General features: G+C 41.4%; 2 long non-coding RNA genes across 2 annotated transcripts in view; one reads left to right on the forward strand and one right to left on the reverse strand.

The window, feature by feature from the left end:
* The window catches only part of LOC129147799 (uncharacterized), a 58,832-nt gene that overhangs the window by 26,658 nt on the left and 12,445 nt on the right, over nt 1–19,729 (forward strand). The gene's annotated exons all lie outside the window — the stretch shown is intronic.
* LOC129147798 (uncharacterized) lies at nt 1,939–5,834 on the reverse strand. Its single transcript, XR_008555008.1, has 4 exons — nt 5,714–5,834; nt 2,990–3,104; nt 2,569–2,690; nt 1,939–2,290 (listed from the first exon to the last, which is right to left on the reverse strand). It is a non-coding gene; the product is annotated as an uncharacterized LOC129147798 (long non-coding RNA).

The raw sequence follows: 19,729 nt of genomic DNA on the forward strand, positions 1-19,729 counted from the left end.
TCAGTCCCAGCACCACTGGGGTCAGGAGATGGAACCTACAACCAAGGTAAGTGCCCTTGACCAGGATGGAACCCATGACCCTTCAGTCCACTGGCCTGGGCTCTAATCACTGGGAAAAATAGGCTGGGGCAAATTTCTTAGTTTTCACAAATATACCATCTATACTAATAAAAGGGTAATATGCTAATTAGACTAAGATTAGTCTAAGGGTAATATGCTAATTAGACTAAGATTAGACTAAGATTAGTTTGGCTAATCTTAGGAGACCTTCCAGATGTTCTTCTGGACAAAGCCATGGTGGCGGAGCTGAGGTAGAGGCAGTTAGGGGCCAAGAGAGGAGGGCAGTTGTGGGTGATCAGGCCAGTGGGGGGGGGGGGTCATTGGGGCTGATGAGGCCAGCAGGAGGGGGTGATGAGGCAGTTGGGGGTGAGAGGCCAGCAGGGGGGCAGTTGGGGGCTAGCAGGCCGGTGGGGAGGTCAGGTGGGGGTGAGCAGGCTGGCAGGGGGGGCAGTTGGGGGTGATCAGGCTGGTGAGGGGCCAGTTGGGGGTGAGCAGGCCAGTGTGGGGGGGTGGCAGTTGGGGACGAGCAGGCCAGCAGGCAGAGTGGTTAGGGGCAATCATGCAGGCAGGCAGGTGAGTGGCTGGGAGCCAGCAGTCCTGGATTGTGAGAGGGATGTCCGACTGCGGGTTTAGGCCTGATCCCTGTGGGTCACAGATTGGAGAGGGTGTAGGCCGGGCTGTGGGACACCCCCTCCCCCCGTGCACAAATTTCATACACTGGGCCACTAGTAGATACATAAAATGTTATCATTAGGGTCAATTAGGTGAAGGGTATACAGATGCTGCTTAACTTACCATGGGGTAAAAATGCATTTAATATACCTAACCTAAACATCATAGCTTAGCCTAGCCTGCCTTAAACTTCCTCAGAACACTTACATTAGCCTGCAGTTGGGCAAAAACAGTTAACACACGATCACACAGTAGCATATGGGTTGTTTACCCTTCTGCTCACATGGCTAACTGAGAGCTATGGCTCACTGCCTCTGCCCAGCATCATGACGGATTATCATATCACATACTGCTACCTAGGAAAAGAGCAAAATTCAAATTGGAAGTATGGTTTCTACTGGAAGCATATCACTTTTGCACCATCATAATGGCAAAAAAATCATAAGGTCAACCATCATAAGTCAGGGACCATCTGTATATGAATTCTCTGTACCATCTTGGCACCGCTTTTTTTAAAATCCCAAATTATTTAAAATCTTAAAAAAACCTAACTAACTATAATAAAGAGAGAAGGGACTAGTTTTGAAAGAACTATGGAATATTTTTAAGTTGATTATGTTCAAAGGAAAACTTCAATCAATTCCCCAGAATATTTACTATCCAGACCTCACTTGTACAGTAATCTGTAAATCTCCTACAATTCCAATCTATGTCTGCATCTTATATTTTTACTGTGTTTATGGTACTTTATTCTTAGAAAGGTGTTTTATTTTAAAATAGTCAAATTTGTCAATATTTTCTTTCATATTTCTTGCCTTTTGTGATTTGATGACCTAAAATTATTCCCCTTTGTGTTCTTATAAAAGTTTAAAAGTGTAATATTTTATACTCAGGATCTTAATAATGACAAGGAATGGTTTTTATATATGCAAAGCAGTCTTGATTCTGTGGGAGCAAGGAATGTCCTTTCTCCTTCACCTGGTGGGTTTTGATTCTGCCAATATCAGGGGAAGTGAAGGAATGTCAGGTGGAGTCTGACCCTAGTCTTTCTGGTTTATCCCTTTGCTGGGGGCCCGAATTCTTGCTTTTGGTAGGATGAGGAGATGCAGGAACTTTGGAATGAGAAGGATTAGGGTCAGGCGTGCTGTTGCTGGATGAATTGAAATGAAATCTGATTGAAGAACTGAGTTAACAAAGGAAAAGCTGTCACAGTCTCAGTCTGGGATTTATTTTTTTGTAGATTTTATGGATGCATACACTGCTTGCAGAAAGTAAGCAAAACTTAGGTGTACAACTCAGTTCTGTTTTCATTGGCCAGATCCAGCAATAGAATATTAAAACCCTAGGGCAGAACCTGAGGAGTCATGCTTGGAACAGTTGCTGGAGCTCAGGCTTGGACTCCAGTCCACTCACAGTGACCATCTGTGGAGGGGACACACATGGAGTTTAAGGAGTGGTTTTCGCTCCAAACGTTATATTGACAATTTCTTTGTTCCCACACACAGTCTGTGAGATCAGCTTCCGGGCAGCCAAGTGAGTAGAGGAAGCAGGGTTGAACCTACAGGTGGAGGGAGATACAGGATTTACTGTCATTCCCTTCCCATCTCTTGTTCACACACCCCCATCCGAAAAAGACAAGGGTGAAGGGGTGAAGGGATGGGGGAGCGCTCTGAATCCAGGGAGAAGCTAAAGGGGACAATGAGAAGGGGCAGGGAATAGGAAGGAAGCAGGGAAGGAGGCCAAGGTCATCCAAAGAGGGAGATGACAGGGAAGAAGATCTAGGAACAATGAGCAGAGCCTGGGCTGCAGAGGAAACATACATAGGATGCTACTCACGTGACATTTGCAGCCTCTTTTGTATGCTCCCAGGAAACCTACTGTATGCTCTGTGGTGAGCCTGACCATGTAATACATTATATGGCACCTTGTGAAGATCATTTTTTCGGCCCTCACAAAGCCTGCGGCGATTAGAGAGCATGGCCTGGGGTCAGCACAGCATGTACGGATGCCCCTTTGGGAAGGACATGCTAAGGCCCTAAGGTATTTAGCCCCAGAGAGTCTGGAAACCCAGAGGCTGGTACAGTCATCTACAAATCACAGATGATTTTAAAATGGCCCAGCATTTTCCTAGGATGCATCTGTCATATTATGAACAAGAGGTCCCTGGTCCTCCAGAGAACTGGGGTTACAGAAATACAGTGGTCCTTTCAAGGGAAGGTAACAAGTTTGAGGGGCTGTATGTGGAAGGGGTGCTCACCTGCAACAAGGTACTGTATGCGGTTAAACAATGTTTCCTGATATCCACAGTCATCTGAACGAAGAGGGGTATAGATATTATTGAGTCTTGGGAGTTTCCTGGGCCTCTTGAGGATCTGTGATGGGGAGAAAGAGAGGCTAAGACCTTGGTTTTCCTTGAAGGTGCTAGGTTCCAGACACCATTAAAATCCCACCACCCAAGCAGATTGGAAAATCTAGTTTATTTAGAAGGAAGTGGTTAAGAAGGAAAGAGGAATTGGGTTTACCTTAATGATTTGAACTTTTTTTTTTAATAAATCTTTATTGTTCACATTATTACAATTGTTTCTCCTTTTTTCCCTATATCTCCCCATCACCCGGTTCCCTCCCCCCCCATTGTCCTTATCCATAGGTGTATGATTTTTGTCCAGTCTCTTCCCATACCCCTCACACAGACACCCCTTTCCCCCTGAGAATTATTAATCCACTCCCATTCTATGCCTCTGATTCTATTATGTTCACCAGTTTATTCTGTTCCTCAGATTTTTAATTCACTTGACTTTTAGAATCACTTGTTGATAGATATGTATTTGTTGTTCATAATTTTTATCTTTACTTTTTTCTTCTTTTTAAAGAATACCTTTCAGCATTTCATATAATACTGGTTTGGTGGTGGTGAACTCCTTTAGCTTTTTCTTATCTGTGAAGCTCTTTATCTGCCCTTCAATTCTAAATGATAACTTTGCTGGGTAGAGTAGTCTTGGTTGTAGGTTCTTGCTATTCATCACTTTGAATATTTCTTGCCATTCCCGTCTGGCCTGCATAGTTTCTGTTGAGAAATCAGCTGAGAGTCGTATGGGTGCTCCCTTGTAGGTAACTAACTGTTTTTCTCTTGCTGCTTGATTCTCTCTTTGTCTTTGCCCTTGGCATTTTAATTATGATGTGTCTTGGTGTGGTCCTCTTTGGATTCCTCTTGTTTGGGGTTCTGTGCGCTTCCTGAACCTGTAAGTCTATTTCTTTCACCAGGTGGGGAAGTTTTCTGTCATTATTTCTTCAAATAGGTTTTCAGTATCTTGCTCTCTCTCTTCTGGCACCCCAAAAATTCGGATATTGGTACACTTAAAGCCATCCCGGAGGCTCCTTATGCTATCCTCACACTTTTGGATTCTTCTTTCTTTCCGCCTCTCTGGTTGGGTGTTTTTTTCTTCCTCATATTCCAGATCTTTGGTTTGACTCTTCGGGTGCGGTGGTCTACTCTGTATATTCTTTATTTCAGACAGTGTATGCATAATTTCTGACTGGTTCTTTTCCATTTTTTTTTGGTATTCTCATTTAGGTCCTTGAAGGTCTCTTCAAGTTTCTCAGCGGTTTTTAGAAGATTCTTGAGTAACCTTATAAATATGGTTCTGAACACTGTGTCGTCCATTAGTTTGCTTTCATCTATCTCTCCTACTTGTGACATACTCCGATGTCTCCACATTTTGGCTGCCTCCCTGTGTTGATGGAGTGGCTTTGTGTGGTTGGTGACCTATAGGGGCTGGTAGCTCAGTTTCCCCAATCACCCTAGAGGTGGTCGCTCTTGGTACTCCCCTTTGTGGGCTGAGTGGAAAGTCTTGGTGTAGTTAAAAGCCCTGATTGCTGTTGGTACACTGGGAGGAATTGACCTCCGGTCCAATTGGTTGTGAGGGCCTGCTGTGTCTATAATGGAAGAATTGCTGTGCTGGAGACACAGTAGGGCTTTGGTGCTCACTGAGTCTGCCTCTTGAATGTGTCCCTTATGAGAGTGGTTGAAATCTGGTGTCGTCCACACCAACAGAAAAGTCACTCTCACTCTCCGACCGATGGCCGAGAGTCCTGTAGGCGTCTGGGTTCCCTGCGTGTCCCCAGAAACTGGAGTTCAGAGTGGTTGGGATTGTTGGTATCACTGGCGGGAGTTGATCTCCAAGCCAGTTGGCTATGAGGATCAGCAGTGTCTCCGCTGGGAGAGCTTCTGTGCTCAGCTTGGATGGGGCGGAGTCTCAGGGTGGCACAGACAAGTTTTGGTTTCCCGTCTGCTCCGCCCTAAGAGGGGCGGTTTCTCCGTGTCCGAATTAATGGCTGCGCGCCTCTGAGAGAAGGCAGCTTTCGAGCCTCTCCCGCTGCCTAACAGACCAGTTTCTCCCTGACCGCAGCCGGATTTCAGTGCAGTCGGGAGGTTCTGTTTTTCTCCCAAACGAGAAAGCTAGCCACGCAGCGTCTGCTGCCCTCCCTCTCCGTACCGCTGCGAGCAAGCCTGCCGCGTATTCAGCCGCCCACCCTTTCCGCACTCACGGATCTCCACACCTCCACAGCTCCTGAGGCTCAGCGTCCCCCCCTCTTTTTTTCTCTAGTTATAGGTTTTCCACTCTGCCAGCTTTCTGGTGGTTCTGGTCGGTGTGCGCTCTGTTTTCCAGTTGTAGTTTCAAAATTGTTGTGGTAGGCAACAGTTAGGTGTTTACCTTATGCCGCCATCTTGGTTTCTCTCTGATTTGAACTTTGTAACCTCGTTTTAGTGCAGTGTTTTCTCCTGGTCCTAGTAGATAAACTAGTAAGACTGGGAGGAGGAAGAAATGGGTCAGGAGCCCATAGGTGCATTGAAATAAGATTTCCCATCCTCAGTCTCCTGGAGACATTGTTCAGATCAACAGAGCTCCCCCACCTCTGCATTGCTCCACCCCATGGTGAGACCTTCTTGATGCAGACTTCTCTGGTGTCTCCCTAGACTCACCAATGTCTGACGTGCAGTAATATTCCTGAGGGTGCTGAAGTTTACATTGACAAGCACTGCAAGGTGTGGACAGAGCCAGGAGCAAGGGAAAGGCCAGCAGGACTGAGGGATCCATGGTGGGTCCTGGGGAACACAAGGCATGCGTTAAATCATGAACTTTTTCTAGCCCAGCGCCCCATCCACCTACAGATAGAAACTGAGCTGGCTTTGGAGGACTGTCTCCCTCTCTTAATGTCTAGGGACCTAGAAAGACAGAGTCCAGCCCCCAACAATCTTGTGGACCACATGCATGAAGTCAGTGCCTCATGTGTAAAATATCTTACCTGGCCTGGCTGGCAGGCTCAGTGGTTGGGGGTCACCCCATGAAACAGGAGGTCACAGTTTAATTTTTTGTCAGAGGGCATGTCCAGGTTTCGGGCTCAATCCCCGTGTGGGTGTGCACGAGTCAGCCAATCAATGATTCTCTGTCATCATTGATGTTTCTGTCTATCTCTCCTTCTCCCTTCATTTCTGAAATCAATAAAAATATATTTAAAAATGTCTTACCTCTGTGAGGCTGAGCCAAGGTGTTGCTTCCACAGAACGCCAGCACCAGGAAGGATAAATAATCTTCTGCGTTTTCTTTTCACCCTGGGGCTTGTCCAGTTGGGAGGTACAATCTGATTATTGGGTGTACCCATCATTTGGAATAATTTTTCTTTCATCTGCATTTTCTTTTCATCTCTCAAGCATGTCAACCAGGCAGGTACTGTTCAACTATTGGGTACATTTGTCACTTGGAATTTTTCTCTGATGATTATTTAAAGAGCCACCCACTCCACCTATTCCTGGACAGTACTATGGACTCAACTGTGCCTCCTTAAAATTTATAGGTTCAAGTCCACTGACTATTTAGAGACAGGGTCTTTAAAAAGGGAATTAAAGTAAAATGAAGTCATTAGGTTGGGTCCTAACCCAACATGGCTTATCTTTATCCGCAGAGAGTAGGACACAGATACACATAGAAGGAAGCCCATTTGAAGATACAAGGAGAAGATGGCCATGTATGAACTAAGGAGATACTCAGAAGATCCGGACTTCCAGCCTCCAGAACTATAAGGAAATACATTTCTGTTGTTCATGTCACCCAGTCTGTGGTACATTGTTATGGCAGCCCTAGAAAACTAACAGACTCCTTTGTTTTATTTATAAACTAGTGCCCCAGTGCAGAGATTTGTGCACATTGGAAGGAAATTAATTAGAAGATGGCCAGTGGGGCAGGACTGGGTGAGAGGGACCAGACACACTCTGGAGTCAACCTCCTGCGGTCCCGTCCCGGCAGGCAGTACCTGGGCTTCTGTGGAGTAAGCAGGGTCCCTCTGCAGGGATCGATATATATAAATGCCTAAGTGACTATCCAACTGTCTGACTGGTAGGTATGATGTGCAATGACCACCAGGGAGCAGACACTACGACCGGTAGCTATGATGCTCACTGACTGCCAGGGGGCAGATGCTCAAGTGTTACATCACATATCTGACACCGCCTCTTTTGCGGTGACTTGGCAGCTGCGGTTCTCAGGTAATGCACCCCGGAACCAGAGAGGAGGAAGCCCGATTCCAGGGTGCATCACCCGAGAACTGCCCTCTCGCAATCCGGGACTCCTCAGGGGATGTCAGAGAGCTAGTTTTGGCACAATCCCCACAGGCCAGGTTGATGGACCCCACTGGTGCATGAATCTGTGCACTGGGCCTCTAGTAGATATATATTTAGGGCCTTTATACAATTTAAATTTGTACAGGATTTTGAGAAAATAAAATCACCTCCAACACCAAATTTACTAAACAAGATTTATTCAGTCATTCCACTTCTCTTCCTGCCCCTATGTCTATTTCTGCCCCCCCCCACCAGCCCCTCACATTTTCATTTATGATATTATGGCTTACCCTCCCATTGCTCTGTTAATTGAAATATCTGTAAGCACATGCATCCACTCTCTCAGGTAAAACTGCAGCACACTATCTACATAGCTTTTGTTATCTTGCTATTTTTATTTTATGGCATATCCTAAAATGACACTACAATAGTATATATTCCTTTTCTTCAGACAGTTCTATAATCCTCCATGCTGTTGTGCCCTGGATTATTATCCAACCAGTTCCTGATTATTGGTCCTTTCACTACTTTTCTGTTGTTTGATCTTACGAATAGTACTTCAATGAGTAGGCAAGTGAAGACATCATTTGTTATATTTGAAAATGTGATTTTAGAAGTGGTTTCTAGAAAATGGATTGGGCTGCCCTAACTGGTTTGGCTCAGTGGATAGGGCGTTGGCCTGCAGACTGAGAGGTCCCGGGTTCGATTCCAGTCAAGGGCATGTACCCTGGTTGCGGGCACATCCCCAGTAGGAGGTGTGCAGGAGGCAGCTGATTGATGTTTCTCTCTCATTGATGTTTCTAACTCTCTATCCCTCTCCCTTCCTCTCTGTAAAAAAACCAATAAAATGTATTAAAAAAGAAGAAGAAAATGGATTGAGTTAAGGGCCATTTGCATTCTTTCTGTGACTTGTCCATATCATGTCCCATTTTTTTCTATAGGTTTGATTGATTTTTTTTCTCTATATCAATTAACCCAATACCTCTACTACAAAGATACCTTCTTCCATTCTTAATCGAGATGTCACCTTTTTCATATACTAAATTTCCTATGCATTTGAGACTGTATCATGATGTTCTAGCCAATTAATCTATGTGTCCATTCCTTCATCAGTACCACATTGCAGATACTTTAAAAATAATTGAGTATGTTCTAGGTGTTTTAATATTTTTCTAGATAATTTTTTTCTTTTGCATTTTTTTTTTTTTTTACTTTTACTACTGCTAGAGGCGGCCCCAATTTTTTGTCTCAGGGCCCCTCTCCATCTTTAAAGCCAGCAATAGATAGTCAAGTCTTACATCACATATCTGACACCGCTCTTCTGCCTTTTTAAAAATACATTTAGAGGATCTTTGGGATTACACTGGCTCCATTCTGATAAGCCAGGTTATCATTTATTTTTAAGTCAGATGATTAACAAATTTAATTCCATTTGCAACTTCAATTCCTCCTTGTCATTTGTGTTTATCTTTGGAGGGGCATTATTTATTTTGACTACCATAGGGGTACACACACACACACACACACACACACACACACACCACTCTTCCTATTTAGGGAGACAGAAAATCAGAGCTCCATTGCACACGCACACTGTATCTGTGTGAGGCTCTATTGGAATGCCATCTCCAGGCAAATGGTGCCACATTGATGTATTTCAAGAAAGGGATAACTAGTTGTTGTTTTTTTCCATTTGCCTGCATGAAATATCCACTATTTTCTCTGAGTCCGACTTGTTTTTTCCTCACAGTACCTTTTGAATAAAATATTTTCTTTTAATAAAGTAATTATTTTCTTTTGTGTCCAGTATAGGAATTATTTACCTTTGCCAAGGTTGCAAAAATGTTGTTTTCCTCTAGAAGTTGTGGGCATAAACTTTTACACTTAGTTATTATCTATTTCAAGTTAAGTTTTGTGTATGGTCTGGGGACAGAAATCAAAGTTAATTATTTTCCATATAATATCAATCGTTCTGACATAATTTCTTGAAAGGACACATTTTTATTTTATCACCCTGGCCTCTGTGTTAAAAATCAGCTCACCTTACATATTTGGGTTTGTTTCTGGACATTTTCTTCTACTATCTATATGTCTATTTTCATGCTAATACCAAATTTTATTATTGTAGCTTTATGACATACTTCAAACTTGGTAATGAGTGTAATTCTTTCAAATGTGTTCTTTTCTTGGCTATTTCTAATACATGTAAAGTCCATTGTATATGCATTTTAAATATTGCTTATCAACATTTACACAAATGCATACTGGGCTTTTGACTAGGATTCATTTGAATCTAGAGATGACTTTAAAGAAACCTGACACCAATATTGAGTCTTCCAATCCAAGAGCAACTTGTATCTCACCATGTATTCTACCATTTTACATTTCTCTCTGCAATGTTTAGTATTTACAGTGTTGTGAATTTGGCACGTATTTTGTTAAATTTGTTCTTAACTTGCCGGGGCTGACCACCAGACCCTAAGCAATGGATGAATGATTACTCTGACACATATTTTTGTGAAAGAGAGGGCTAAGGAACTGCCTGGCTAGAGAAACCAAACAGTCTTGTTCTCCTGCCTCTTCAGGCTTTTATTGTAATACCAGTTTGAGAGAAAGTTTAACTTTCAGATACAATCAGTAGGGTAAGCTTTCTTGGGAGGACACAGGCGACAGCAGTACCCTCTAAGCATAAAGATTAAGCATCAAGATTCGGAAAAACACCCGCCGGTCCTCACATATACACAGACTTGTTTGGAAAGGTCAAGAACAATCAGGGGCGGTTGCCTTCAGCCAACTCCCCTAGGAAATTCTTTTGGAATTTCCTCCTTCAAACTTTCCAACCAAGTCCCATGCTCCCCCACATTAATTATTCCTTATTTTTATGTTACTATGGCAGGTATTAATTTTTAACTTCAATTTGTATTTTTTCTGTTATACAAAAATATAAGTGGATTTTGTACATTGCTCATGTCCCTGCAACCTGGCTAAATTCACTTATCAGTTATAGTAGTTTTTCTTTAGATTTCCTAAGGAAGTTTACATACAAGATTATGTCATCTGTAAATATAGTTTTTATGCTTCCATTCCAACCGTTATGACGTTTATTCCTTTAAATTGCCTTATGTACTGACTAAAACTTTTGTTACAATGAAGAATAAAGGACAAGAGCAGAAATCTTTACCCTGTTGCTGATGTTAAGGGGAAATCATTTAGTCTTTCATGGTTAAGTATGATGTTGACTGTAGAGTGGTATTATACATTATTTAATAGGTGAATAATGGTCTCATCAAGAATGATTGTTGAATTTTGCCAGACTTCCCTCTCTGCATCTACTTGTATAATTAAATAGGCTTTATTTAACAATTTATTTGGTTAATGTAGTAAATTACATTATTTAGTTTTCCTAAAGATTAACCAACTTTGCTTTTGGTGCTAAAATGCCAATCAGTCATGTATTGCTGGATTTTATTGGCTAATATTTTCTTGTGGAATTTATGTGTATGTTCATGAGGAATGGTCATGTTAGAGGGTTTTACTTTGTATTTTTTAAAATTTTAGTTTCAAGATAATTTTTCACTGATAAAATAATTTAAGATTTATGTATCTTCTATGTTTTTAAAGAGTTTGTGAATGAATGTATTAGTTTTTCCTTAAGTGTTAAAATTAACTGATGAAGTCAAGTTTATTTAGATTGCAAGAAAAATTCAGCATACAAAGTCAACTTCTTTAATTGTTACAGTGCTATTGAAATTCTCTATTTATTCTTGCATATAATTTGTAAATTTTTATATTTCAAAGAATTTGTGCAGTTCACCTAAGCTTTCAAATTTATTAGCATAAAGTTTTAAAAATACTTATTCTTTATGTTTATAAGATGTATACACCAATGTTCTTTTGTTATTCCAGATAAGTCATCTGCACATGTTCTCATTTTTTCTTGATTAATATACCTACTGGGTTGTCAATTTGATTGCCCTTTCCAAAAAACAACCTTTTAGTTTAACTGATGTTCTATATTTTTCTATTGATTTTTACTCATTTATTTCCTTCCTTCTCTTGAGATTTAATATAACATGTACTTATTTTCCAACATTTTATGGTAGAAGCTTAGGCTGTTTTTTTAATCTTTTTTTCTAATATAAGTATGTTAAGCTATAAATTATACTCTAAGGCAGGGTCTCAGGCGACCCTGCTAGTGGTTCTCAACCTGTGGGACATGACAAATACCACTGCTGTAGAGCCTAAGACCATCGGAAAACACAGATATTTACATTACGATTCATAACAGTACCAAAATTACAGTTATGAAGTAGCAACGAAAATAATTTTATGGTTGGGGGTCACCACAACATGAGGAACTGTATTAAAGGGTTGCGGCATTAGAAAGGTTGAGAACCACTGCCTAAGCACTTTTCTAGCTCTATTGCACAAATGGTTAAATTTTTTGGTTTAATTTTTATTCAATTCAAAATATACTCTAGCCCTAGCTGGTTTGGCTCAGTGGATAGAGCGTCAGCCTGCGGACTGAAGGGTCCCAGGTTTGATTAGGGTCCAATGGCACTTGAGTGGGTTGTGGGCTTGATCCCTAATAGGGGTTGTGCAGGAGGCAGCGGATCCATGATTCTCTATTATCATTGATATTTCTCTCTTTCCCTCTTCCTTCCTCTCTGAAATCAATAAAATATATTAAAAAATAAAAAATGAAATAAAATAAATAAAAAATATATTCTAATTTCCTCTGTGATTTCTTCTTTGGCCCATGGATAATTTTGAAAGTATGTTGTTTAATTCCTAAATATCTGGAAATTTCTAAATAACTCTTGTTAATAAATTTAATCTTCTGTCATCAGAGAACATAATCTGTCTGATTTGAAGCCTTTTAAATAATTAGAATTTTACTTAATGTCACACCATATCACCTATATTGGAGAATGTTCCATTTGCAATTACAAAGAATTAGAATTCCAGTAGGTCACGTTGGTTGATAGTACTGTTCATGCCTTCTAAATACCCAGTAATTTCCATTTATGAAGGGGAAGCTGAAATATCTAATATATATAATTCATATACCATTATAAGGGTACTAGAGGCCCAATGCGCAAAATCGCGCAGGACCCCAGACCCGCCGCACTGCAAGACCCTTCAATGCACCTCTTGGTGACTGGTCATTTGGTCGTTATGGTGTTACAGCCACTGGCTTTTTATAATATAGGTAATACACCAATATCATGTTGGTAGTTTGAAATGCATGATGAGATGATGAAAGTATTTATGCCATGGAAACTGACAAATGTGAAAAGCCCAAGTGTTGCTTAATAACTATTTATCTCCACAATTACTATTGAAAGGTATAAGAGAGGCCACTTTTGATCTTCCCAACTCACCTGGAAACAATGCCCCTTCTTGCTTGGTCAGTGTGTGTAGATGACCTGCTAGATGGGAATGGGGACAAGGCCTTAGATAACAGTAGTATTAACAGGAATTTGCCGAGCACTCACTATGTTGACCACCAGTGATAACCTATATAATAAAAGCCTAATATGCAAATCAACCAAATGGCAGAACAACTGGTAGAATGACTGGTTGCTATGATGCACATTGACCACCAGGGGGCAGATGCTCAACACAGGAGCTGCCCCCAGCCCACAGGCCCCAGGCCAGTCAAGGCGGGTACCAGTAGGGTCCCCCAATCACCCTGCTGGTCGCCCACAGATTGGCCCTGATCGCCAGTAAGGCCTAGGGACCCTACCCATGCACGATTTCATGCATCGGGCCTCTAATTAACAATAATAGGGGAAGAGTAGCTTTTTGTGTCTTCAACTCTCTAGCATCTTTTAGTTCTCATTATGGCAATGTGAAATTGACCAGTGTTTTAAGTATTACTCCTGACTCACTTAATAATCCTTGGTCCTTGATCATCTCATAGGCATAGCAAGCATTATCTAACCATGGTCAATTGTTACTTGTCCTCCCATCTACCATGAATCTTAGAGCAAGGATGGACAGGGACATATCACATTCATTGGGCAATACACACTAACTTGTCACTGTAGCATATGATATCCCTGTAGCACATGGTGTTTTATTCACTAGTTTGGGTATCAAGAACTAGTCTTAATTTCATCATGAAATTGCTTTATGATTCCCTGATCAGGAATCAAACCGGTGGCCTCCTGGTTCCTGGGTCCATGCTCAACCACTGAGCAACACCAGCTGTACTTGAATTCATTTTTAATTTTTACACTTGATTCATTGACCATAAGAATAGTGTCCATTATTCAAGTGTTCTTTACTGAGCATCCAGGCCCTGAGAAAACTGGACAAAGACCATCTTTGCCCTTATAGATTCCAAGTTAATAGAAGGGTATGTTGTGGTGGGAGGTAGAAAGTTTATGTATCATAATAGTATGACAAGTACATTAGGACACATAAGAGACACCTTTTATGGTTTTGGGGGTGCAAGAAAACACAGGAGAAATTTATTCTATGCTTAAAATTTAGAGAAATGTGCAAAAAGAGTCACAGAATAGGAGTTTTAATATAATTACTACGTTTTAGTGGAATCTGCTCCAGAATGGGAGATAAAATTGTCCTGGCTAGTGACAAGGAACCAGTCTCCTCATGCCATTGTACATATCTATTTTTAAAAAAGTAAAAAAAAAAAAGGTTTGGTTTCTTTATAAAAGTTTGTGTGTGTGTGTGTGTGTGTGTGTGCTGAAAGACATGAAAAGGAAATTAAAGTAATAGGAAGTAAAAAGATTTTGTGGGTCAAAAGATAATAGGGACACCAAGACCAAAAAAAAAACCAAGAACAAACTTAAATATTGAGAATATTAACATATAAAACTTAAAAATAAAGCAAAATATGACAGCATGTCCTTTCAAAGTCAGACTAGGTCATTGTTAAAAGGTCTCATCCAAGTATTATTTAATTAAGAGAATGCATCTGTGTTTAACTTTGTTCTTTATTATTTGATGGGATCATGGATGCTATGATTTTGTATGTTAAGTTTTAGATTTCTGTCTGATCAGAAATCTAAACTCCAAAGGTTTCAGGGAACCTGAAGAGCATTAAGAAGTTTTGTATTTATTAACACATTTATTTTAGCATTTCTTTGAATGACTGTTTAAATTTATATTCCTTGAATTCTACTTTGGACCAGGTGTATCATCTGATTGATTCCTTCATTTATTAGTAATTGAATCAAATCATTGGCATGTCCTTATTATATATTTATCTGAAAGTCATGTTTTTAAATTTCAAAATTATCCCTCAACAAAAGACATTACTTTAGTAGTGAAGTCCAACAGGATATATGATGCTTTTCAACATTATTTTATATTAGACAATTCACAGCCCTTCTGTTAGAGTAATCTGAAAGCCTAATTTGCTATTAATCTACAAAGTGGGACAAAAATACAAAGTTCCCAATGGGCTCTACCCCAAAGATAAAGACCTAGAGATAAAATGGTCCACCCTTACATCAAGGTCAAATCTTACTACTGAGTGAAAAATCTGTTATTTTTTTCTAGCACTATTTTTATCTGTACCCAAAAACAAATTTGAAAGGATAATAACCATATCTCGGATCAGGAAAGTAAAAAATTATAAGGAACTTTTATTTCCCACTTTATACAATTGTATCATTTAAGTATTTGAAAATGAGCATATATTAATTAGCTTTGATAAAACAATAAAAATAACCCACATTTTAAAATGTCAATTTCATATTACTTACTATAATATTAATTATTCCATGCCCTGATCAGTATGGCTCAGTTGGTTGTAGTGTCACCCCCTACACCAAAAGGTCGTGAGTTCTCCTCAGAGGGAAAGTAGGGGAGGGTGGGGACAAGGGAGATAGATCAACCAAAGGACTTGTGTGCTTGCATATGAGCCTAACCAATGATCACGGACAACAGGGGGGCGGGGGGGCTTGCGTGTGGGGGGGATTGGGAAGGGAACGGGGGGAGGGGGTTGATGACAAATATGTGATACCTTAATCAATAAAGTAATTTAAAAAAAAAAAAAAAAAAAAAAAAAGGTCGTGAGTTCAATCCCTGGTCAGGGCACATACCTAGGTTGTGGGTTCAGTCCCAATTGGGGCACGCATGAGAGGCAACCAATCCGTGTTTCTCTCTCACACAGATGTTTCTCTCTCCCCTTTCCTTTCTCTAAAATCAGTAAACATATCCTTGGATGAGGATTAAAAATGTATTATTCCTACTGTAACCATTTGCAGTCATCATAGATAATTTACAATGTTATCCCACTTACATGTTTTCTTTAATTGAATGAATATTTAAAGAGCAATAATAATACCACTACCAGCAGCACCCCTCCCCGATCAATTCATTGAACCCATACTGTGTGTCATCTATAGGAGGTGTTTGATATATATGATCTTATTTAATCCTCGGCATTCTCTTGGAATGGATATAACTATCCTATTTTATAGAAGCTTAGAAAGGTTAAATTATTTAGTCAACTCATACTAGAATTTGCCTCTCAGATTTCATGGCACCCAGGTCTATGCTTCATCCTCTATTCCATGCCACCCCCTGCTCTACCATATAGTGTTCATATGAAAATGCAAAAACATGAGCACATTTCCAGAGTACAAGGCCACAGCCATCTCATTATTCCTTTGGATAAATCTAATCGGATCACCCTGCTGCAGAATTTACCAGGCGACTAGGAAATATACAAGTACCCGGAGATTCAGGAAAAACCCATTGTTTAAAGCAGCACTGCTGGCTCAGGGGATTCAAAGATCCAAAGCCTGAACAGCTTATACAATAAGATCACTCCTTATTTATATTTCTAAATTCTTTGTTTCCTTACTTCAGGGCTTTTGCAGCCCTACCCAAGTCAGAATGGGGAAGTAAGATTACAGCTAAAGGCCTGGCCTGGGTGGGGCTAGTGACCTCCCCTTTGGCTAAGCTGTTCAATTCTTGGTTTGTGGCCCTTGTAAACAGGGAGTATTTAGGAAAACAGATGACTGCCTAAGGAAGGGGCAGTGACTTAAGGATAGGCTAACAAGAATGTGCATTTGGACACCTGTCACTGGCACAGATTCAGATTGCTAGCCCTCCTCCCCCACCCAGGTTGCCCCCTATATCCCTCCTCAACCCAAACCTCAGAAGGTGGAAACTGCGTGATGAGGATGAAAGCCTATTTTCACAGTCTCTGCATCCCAGATCGGTTTCCCTGTGGAAGTAATGAAGCTCAGCAGCATCACTCCTCACAGAATTAGGAAACAAGAAGGGGTACAAAATCATCACCAAGTCACCTGCTGCCAGTTAAATAAGATTTGAATGGATTTGCTAATGTCTCCAAGTACTTCCTTGTGGACAGCTAAGAAATTCATAAAACCAGCCAGGAGGGTGAACGGGGTGGAATTGTCAACAGTGATGATAGAGGAGGCACTGCCTGCACTGAGAGCCCTTTGAGAGCAGACTGATAAAAAAAAAAAGAGAGAGAGGAAGGGCCCTTTGATCATTTTCATGCAAATCCCAACAGTTGACAGAGAACTGCTTTTGGTTGTGCCTTATTTTCTGTTTTAAATGCGTATGAAACAACTAGCTCAGAAGTAATACTTCCCTTTTGAAGATTCCACCCCCCCCCTTAAATTGGAAACAATTATGAGAAATAATCTCTTCCCCTTTTTAAATAGAAATTTTCTGTGTAACTTTTCCTCTGGAAAATTCCTCTAGAGGTAAGAACAAAACCATGCAGTTAGCTTCTGGATTTTGTTTATCAGAATGGTTCAAAGTCCCCTCTTTTTTCTCTCCATCTTGTTATGTAATCGGGGGGGGGGGGGCGGGGGGAAGCACAAACATCAACGCCAGCTGCCTCATCTCCTATTCCTTGGATTTCAATTGAGCCATACCAAATGGTCTCCCGACCCAGCTGAAAGACTGAGAAACTTGCAGTTAACCATTCCCTCCTATTTGTGTGGAATTTTCTGTGACCTAGTTCTGTAAGCACAGCCCCTCCCTGGTATCCTTTAACGTCTCAGCCACTGGGATGGGTCCTCAGTTGTCAGGTGAGGTGGGAACTCTCTTTGGTTGCTTCACTCTAGCTTTCTCTCCAGTTATTTGGAGAGAAAACAGTGGTACTTCCCCATCGAAGAGGGATGCAGGAACGCCTTTGCTTGAGCCCCTCTCCCAGCCTAGAAGGCTACTCCCTTCATCCACTTTTATCTTCAAGATACAGCTTCAGTGCTGCCTCTTCCCTGACAACGCTGCCTCTGTTCCTACCAACAGGCATCGCTGACTTTTCAGAACTTTTGGAAAACTTCAGCATCCGGCCCACAGAAGAGACTTAAATGTTCTCTAATTTTAGATGAATTTAGCTTTCATTTATTCATTTCTTCATTAATTGAACAGACAGCCCTCGGGTTTTCCTGGGGTGGGGGGGGGGGGTAGACTGAAGGTGAACACAGTCCCTGCTCTTAGGGACCTGCCAGTTTTTTGGGGTTGGTAGATAGGTCAAGGCCTTTTGCAGCGTGCTATGATAATTCTCCTCAAATTCCAATTGATCTAGACTGAATCTTGTCCCCTTTCCCAAACTCATTTATTCTCCTAGTTAATGGCAGTAGCAGTCCCAAAGAGACTCAAGTCTTTGTCTGTCCCCTTGGAGTCACCCTTGCCTCTGTCTTCTCCCCCAGGCTCAGGTCCGATTATTAACGACCAAGTCAGCACCCCCAGAATCTGATGAAAGCTGCTGGGCCTTCATCTACACTGTTCCTTCAGTCCGAATATTCTCCTTCAGTCTTGTGATATCAGAAGACAAGAATCTATGAGGACTAGTGCAAAATATATGGAAAGTTTGCATGGGGGCCTATATGTTTTCCTTATCATCATTATTATTACTATAATTTCAAAATACAGAAAACCCAATTCAAGCTGCCTTAAATAAATGAGCTTTATTGGTTAATAGAAGAAAAAGGCAATGCCAGCATCAGGTGAGGCTTGATTTAGGGCTCCAATGATGTGATCAGGATTCACCTTTTTCTCTATTTCTTGCTCTTCTTTTTTCTTTTATGGTCTAAAGTTTTACATATGTCTCCTTTTTCCCCAATTGACTCTCCCCGCCCCCCCGCACCTCCAGCCATTCCCACCCCGGGCAAGCCCCCACCGCCCCAGTGTCTGTGTCCATTGGTTATGCTAATATGCATGCATACAAGTCCTTCGGTTGCTCTCTAACCCCCACCCCCGCACCCATTTGTCTCTGGATCTATTCTTGTTCATCAAATTATATTGATCATTACATCCCACATATCAGTGAGATCATGTGATATTTATCTTTCTCCGACAGGCTTATTTTGCTTAGCATAATGCTCTCCAGTTCCATCCATGCTGTTGCAAATGGTAAAAGTCCCTTCTTTTTTACAGTGGCATAGTATTCCATTGTGTGGATGTACCAGTTTTTTAAACCGCTGCTGATGGGCACTTAGGCTGTTTCCAAATTTTAGATATGGTGAATTGTGCTGCTATGAACATAGGGGTGCATATATCCTTTCTGATCGGTGTTTCTGGTTTATTGGGATATAGTCCTAGAAGTGGGATTTCTGGGTCAAGCAGGAATTCCATTTTTAACTTTTTGAGGAAACTCCATACTGTTCTCCACAGTGGCTGCACCAGTCTGCATCCCCACCAGCAGTGCACGAGGGTTCCTTTTTCTCCGCATCCTCACCAGCACTTGTTTGTTGATTTATTGAGGATAGCCATTCTGACAGGTGTGAGATGGTTCCTCATCGTTGTTTTGATTTGCATCTCTTGAATGATTAGTGATTGCTCTTCTTTCTTGATGGTCACTTCAATTTCTAGGACTCTCCCCTGTGATTCCAAAATGAATCCATCAGTTTCTTTGGCTACCTATGTCCAGCTTGCATCCAGAAGGGATTAGATGGGAGTCTAATTCTTAGAAGTCTCCACAGAAATCTCGTTGACTTAGGCTGGATCATATGTCCACCCCTGAATCAATCACTGTGGCCAGGCGAGGAGTCATTTGAATGGCCTAAGGCAGTGGTCGGCAAACCACGGCTCGCGAGCCACATGCGGCTCTTTGGCCCCTTGCGTGTTCTAACGCCACTTCTTCAAAATAGACTTGCCCAGGCCAAAAACCGACTTCTGCGCAAGGGCCACGAAGTTTCAATCGCACTGTATGTGCACACCCGCACGTGGTATTTTGTGGAAGAGCCACACTCAAGGGGCCAAAGAGCTGCATGTGGCTCGTGAGCCGCTGTTTGCCGACCACTGGCCTAAGGCAATAGAGTCACTCTGTTCTTGGAAGGCAGGTCAAGACTACTCAAGCAATAGCAGGGAGTAATTTTCCAAAAGAAAATACAGGGTGCTGCAGTTGGTGGGGGTGAG

This window comes from Eptesicus fuscus, chromosome 21 (genome assembly GCF_027574615.1).
Source record: "Eptesicus fuscus isolate TK198812 chromosome 21, DD_ASM_mEF_20220401, whole genome shotgun sequence".
Classification (NCBI taxonomy): Eukaryota; Metazoa; Chordata; class Mammalia; order Chiroptera; family Vespertilionidae; genus Eptesicus; species Eptesicus fuscus.